The sequence below is a fragment of the Emydura macquarii genome, unplaced genomic scaffold, assembly GCF_026122565.2.
Source record: "Emydura macquarii macquarii isolate MOO-44397 ecotype Brisbane River unplaced genomic scaffold, CSIRO-AGI_Emac_v2 contig_320, whole genome shotgun sequence".
Taxonomy (NCBI): domain Eukaryota; kingdom Metazoa; phylum Chordata; order Testudines; family Chelidae; genus Emydura; species Emydura macquarii.
In genome coordinates, this window is record NW_027130457.1 from 3,312,536 (window position 1) to 3,318,345 (window position 5,810).

The following is a 5,810-nucleotide window of genomic DNA, read 5'->3' on the forward strand; positions in this document are numbered from 1 at the left end:
AGTGGAAAGGAGATGAGCATGAAAAGGAAATAAATTATCCAAATCAGAAAAAGAATTAGGAAAATAAGCAGTTAATGATTTGCAATCTGTACAAAATTAGTACTGCTAGTGTCACCTAATGGAAAGACTAATACAGGAAGAGAAATAGAAGTAGTAAATAAATGACTTCCAGATATTCCTCATCTTGCTCAAAATTAGGTCTGTGAGGTGTAGTCTCCCTTCAATCTGCATACATAGCTCCCCATTAGTGGTAATTGGAGAGAAATGTTCACCGTGGGAAAATATACTTTTAAATGAATAAGAAGTGTCTGCACTTTTAAGAGTGACTGAGAGCAGGCAGCCTGTCTCTCTTGTGTATCAATGATTCCCACCCCCTAGTGGCACCCAGGCAGCATGGAGAAGGAAGACACCTGATTTCAATGCATAAGGAACAAAAGGCCAACCATGTGTGGTAAATGAGTGGATTGGGACAAGAGTTTGATGATATTGGGACTGGGATTTGAAGTGGGGATATCGGGGCTGTTTGGACAAGGAGCCTGGGAGCTAGAAGTGGGGAAGATTGGACTTGGACCTGATGAAACAAATGGAGAGGACTGAGGGCTTGTAGTCTGATGTAGGAAAACACTGAGATCAGATGAGGAGCGAGGGAGGCTGAACAGGGATACTGGGACTAGGAAACAGGAGGAAGGAAAAGGTTAAGGGGAAGGCAGACAGATCTGACAAGAACCTGGTGATGCGAAAGAAGAAGTGGGACAAAAAGAGTAGGGAGAGGTGATATTGGTGCAAGGAATCCAGGAAGGCATTACTACACAATCTTGATCCATTCCCCAGAGCAGGTCCAGCCTGTTCACTGAATGAGGTAGGGATCCTGTGAAAAAAAATAGTGTGTGATCATGTAATTAAAGACTGTATCATAATGCATATGCACAAAGGGGCTAAATTAATGTTGCAGAAGCAACCTTAATTCCGGCATTTTGTAACTTCCGAGTGCTTGACTTCGTAACCTTAACAATGTCATTTAAATGTAGTTTGTGTGTAATACTTTTGCATATTAAATATGGCATAGAGAAAATATAAATGAGAATTTTGGTTCTTAAGCAATCCTAAATGTGTATTTTGGTAAGGCCTATCTCTAGAAAATACATTATTTACATTGGCCTAACTATTAGTTCCATTTGCCTTTTCCTTGCCTTGGAAAGCTGCCTTTGAAGATGGCCTCTAACATAGGGAAATCCTCAGTTGTTGCAAAGCTGGTAGCCTCTTTTATAAAAGACATGTCAGGGGCAGGCTGGAGTGCATAGTTGTCTGCTAAATCCTGGCCAACTTTGTGGCTGACACTGGCATAATTTAGAGCAGGTCATATTGGCTGCCAGCTGTTCTATAATCAAGGCAGTGGAAAAGTAGTTAAGAAGCACCTTTTTCTCCATCCCCACCACCCAAATTTTCTCCTCATGTGCCCAGTGAAGACTCAGAGTAGTGGAGGATTGAGCCCAATATAGGGAAATTAATCTTGTTAGGGAAAAAAAAATCTTGTTCTCCTTTCACTTAAATATGGATCCTTAACGTTTCATTAATGGCTTTTTGTATTTAAGTTATATCATTTCAACAGATGCAACTATAGAACTTAAAGCAATTGCTAGGGGCAGCAGAGCTGCATGTAAAACAAATTTCTTTTCACCTTTTTTTCAGCAAAGATACATAGCATGGAATCTTAACAGTTCTTCATTCAACATGAGCATTGTCAAGAGATATTGAACAGTAGCAGCTTGTCCAAAGAATATACGCAAAGGCCATTTGTGGTGCTTTGAACCCTTTTTGCTTTGTCTCTGAATGTTTATTAAAGGGAAATATTTTAGAAGTTTGAATATTTGAGCTTTCTTTCCCCTGAAATGCAGCAGAGACAAGTTTCTAATTGTTTCCCTGAGTTTTTGTTTCTAATTCCTTTGTAGACTGGATTTTGGATATGAGGTTGTATGAGTACTGATTGATACTGCAGAACATCTTTATGCCTTTGTGTAAGTGTCATGGCTCCTATCTTGGGGATAGAACCAAGGACCTCCAGAACAAGAAGCATAAACTGCTACAGTTTGAGCTAAAAAGAGTCCAGCCTGTGTAGATGGGGCTGCAAAAATCAATGTCTTTTGCAGATCTGTGTAGAAAGGGACCTATAGTACACATGCCCCAGTGAGGTACATAAACAGAACAAATTTTGTAATCTCAAGTAACTGATAAATTTGTTTTTGATGATATAAACAATTTGAGCAGAAGTTCAAATAAGACCATCACGGTATCTGAGGGAGACGTAATTCATAATGTTTTTTTCTTTTTAATTGCAGAAGGAATATAGGAGATTATCATTAACCAGATGCAATAAGACGGAACAGAATTCTCCTCTCTCATGGGACTTCATCAGTAATGTTCAGATACATAGTTCAGAGATTATGTTCATGTTCTTAAAAGGACCTCAGCAGGTCTGCATTCACAAAATTGTTTCAGAAACTCACATGACATATTGCAGCATGTTTATTATTTAAAAAGCACTTGATGCAAAAGTAACAAAAATCAGCATAAAATAAATATGTTGATAGCTAGTGGTACCCAGTAAAAACAACAAGCAGAAAGATAAAAATGATCAGGGCAAATCATGTGGAAAAGATGAGCAAGATTATGAGCTGAGATTTAAAGTGATAGGATCAGGCAAATAAAGGAACAATGTTCCAAAAATTTAGGGTTAGAAGGGGACAAAAATTATGAGAAGATCCTCAACTGGTGCAAAAACAGCATAGCTATATGGTTCTGGCCCATACTATTTAGAAGCAACAATAGAGGGAGGGATTATGGTAAGATTGTGAGCAGATGACAGAGTGGAGGAAACGGGAAGGTAAAATGGATGAGTTTCGACAACATTATGACACAGAGGCCCATTGGTGCCAGCCAGCAAAGAGTTCAGTGTTCTATCTGCAACTCCTATCAGGCCTGACAAATTTGTTACACCCAACACACTTATCGAAAAAGTGTCTTGCAAGGTATCCAATGAAAGCTGATGAACGCTGGTCATTAATATTGTCGGGAGTTGTGAATATACTCTGAAATTATGCTTTAAAGCCTTAACAAAGCAAAGTCAACAAACTAGTTCTCTGTCAGACAAAGCAAGTCTATTCATTTATCCCTCTCTCTCTCTGATGAAAATTAAGCATTATAAAGCCAACACAAAGGAAGCCCTATTGCAAATGAAGTCAACAGGGAACAAAACAGGTTCACCAGTGGCTGTGAAACCAATGAAAGAGAAGCACATTGGACAACAAGCAAGAGGGGAGAAGAGTCTTCTATGGGAGTGCACTTCAAAAGGGGCATTTCAAAGGTTTACTGCTATGTAAGAAGACTAAAAAAGGACCCCTTCCTGATACATTAATGAGGGGACAAAAGGAACTGTGCTTTTTGCATCTATAAATGGTAGATCCCAGCAATGTGAGCTGGTGATACTGGGAAAGATTGCTTTAGGTGCAAAATTACTTTAGACAAGGATTTTAGCCTATTAAAATTAAGTTTAGACTAATAAGCATTTTATCCTTTTTTAAAACACATCTTGTTATCCTTGTTCACTATGTCTTAAATCTTAATTTTAGTAAATAAACATTTGTTTTCAGTACAAGTAGGTTCCAATACTGTATTGTTACAGAGGACCTGACTCTGTGTTGTACCAGTTAAGCTGTGTGCACACTCTCTCTTCAGAGCCAGCTTACCTGGTTAGTTCTGTGAGTGTCCAGTGACAGGGGTTGGATACTAAAGAGAGGGACCCTGGCAGAGGAGGTTGGTGTGTGTCTGTCACTAGCTTGCACATGAGAAGGTGAGGTCTGCAGAGACCTAGAAGTCAGTGCTTGTCTGTGGCCAGAGGCTGCTGGTTTCAAGGAGCTGAACCACAGAAGGCCTAGACAAGACTGCTTCACGCTAATGCCAGGTAGTGCAAAGGTACCTCACAACCCTGAGTACTTCTGGGGAGCATCACAAACATTAAAACCTTGCTGTCACCTGTGCATGTGGCCTTTTTCCCATCACCCACTTGCAAGCAGTCAAGAGGCCTTTCAGAACAGGGTTAATACACAGTATGTTCCTGTTTGGATAAAAGGGAAAGCCATCAAAAGAAACATGAAAAACAGTGTGTGCGTGTGTTTGCATACAATAAACTGAACAAACCAAACCAGGAGTTTGGCCAACACCCAGGGTCCCATAAATTAAGCATCCAATTTATGGAAGTTCAGAATGTTGGCTCAACCCAAACCCCTCTCACTGGTCAAGTTAGTTTCAGTAGTAGACCAGGGATTATCCAGAGTTAGTTCTGATCCAATGATCTGCTTCAATCAAGACCAAACAGTTCTACCAAGTCCTTCTCCAACATGAAGCTACCTGCTCCAGTTCAGTAATTTCACCTCTGCTTCCAGGGGAACTTATGCTGGAAAATCAACTCAATTCTGTTGCTCCTGCCACTGTTCTAATCAGGCTTTACAATAGAGTCAGCTCTGCTACTAGTCTAGTCAAAACAAATTCCAACCAAAACAACAAATCTCAGTAAGTGGAATTATGGCTAATACAAAATTATAATTCAAGTAAATGAACCTGGCTAGAGCTGACTTTTCCCCTTCTCTCTGAGACAGAGAGCTTTATTTTGCTAGGCCTGCTAACCATGAGTCTCACCAAGAGTGAATATTTTGGAAAAGTGGGTTGCAAAAACAAGAAAGAAGGGAAAGAAGTGAGGTAAAACAAAAAATACATGTGGTGCATGAGTTTTGATTGAGTGGATTTCAGAAGACGGCCAACATATAATTTGTAGAAATGTAGACATGAGGTCAGAAGCATATTCACATACCGATATGTGCTGTATTAAAAACAAAGACACTTGTAGGAACTACAGATGTTTAGATGATGTTAGCTATGACTTAGCAACTTCAGAAATCTGGGCAGATATATTGTGTTCTCACAGATAAAGCTGATGGGTGAAATCTTGCCCCACTGAAGTCTTGCCATACATTTCAAAGGGCCATGATTTCACTTGATGTTCTTAGTTGTGAGAAAAAGACTAATTGGAATATTATTGATGTTAAAAAGGACAGCAGAGAATAAAGAGAGAGTTAGAGGATAAGAAAACAATTTCTAGCTTGCCAATATTTAATTTACAATAATTGGCTTTTATCCAAGAAAAACGGAAGACAAGACAGGGAGAAGCAGAGTTGCAACGATAGTGGGAAATGAATTTAATGAGATTTGCAATTGAGTATCATCAGTGAACAAATGGAACAGTAGGCCATATGAAGAAACAATTACTCCAAGAGGTCAAGTATAAAGAAAATGGAGTAGGAGACTCAGAGGGAAGCACTTGGGAGCCCCATGTGCTCTAAGAGAAAATATGAGAAAGATTATTCTTCCATGGTACTCTAAAGTATCAGTCATTTACTGTTGTGCCACCTTAAAATTTCTCCAGGTCTTTAAGGCCTTTCTGCCCTGCAGGGTGAATTCAATCAACACCTAGTCCCTATCAAAAAAAAATAAATCTCCTTTTTTGGGGAGTAAATAGAATTTTAACATTCCAGGACTGTAATTAGGAAGAAAACAATTGGAATACAAAATGAGAGAAATCACACAGCATGTGCTAAGGAATTCAAGGAGCAGAAGAGAATTATCCAGAATGTGACAGGCTGAGGACAGAAGTAAAACCTTGAGATTTCCCCTATTCCATAACAGTTGCCTCAATAGAAAGATCTGAGTGAAAACAAGATTCGAAAGGAATGTCAATAGAATGCTGGATCAGGGAAGGA

The 5,810-nt window shown here is 39.3% G+C and overlaps 1 long non-coding RNA gene across 1 annotated transcript; it reads left to right on the forward strand.

Moving 5' to 3' along the window:
• The first annotated feature begins 359 nt into the window (after positions 1 to 359).
• On the forward strand, positions 360 to 4,181 carry LOC137167180 (uncharacterized). The gene is made up of 3 exons (XR_010924041.1): positions 360 to 451; positions 1,950 to 2,015; positions 2,337 to 4,181. It is a non-coding gene; the product is annotated as an uncharacterized lncRNA (long non-coding RNA).
• The last annotated feature ends 1,629 nt before the right edge of the window (positions 4,182 to 5,810 follow it).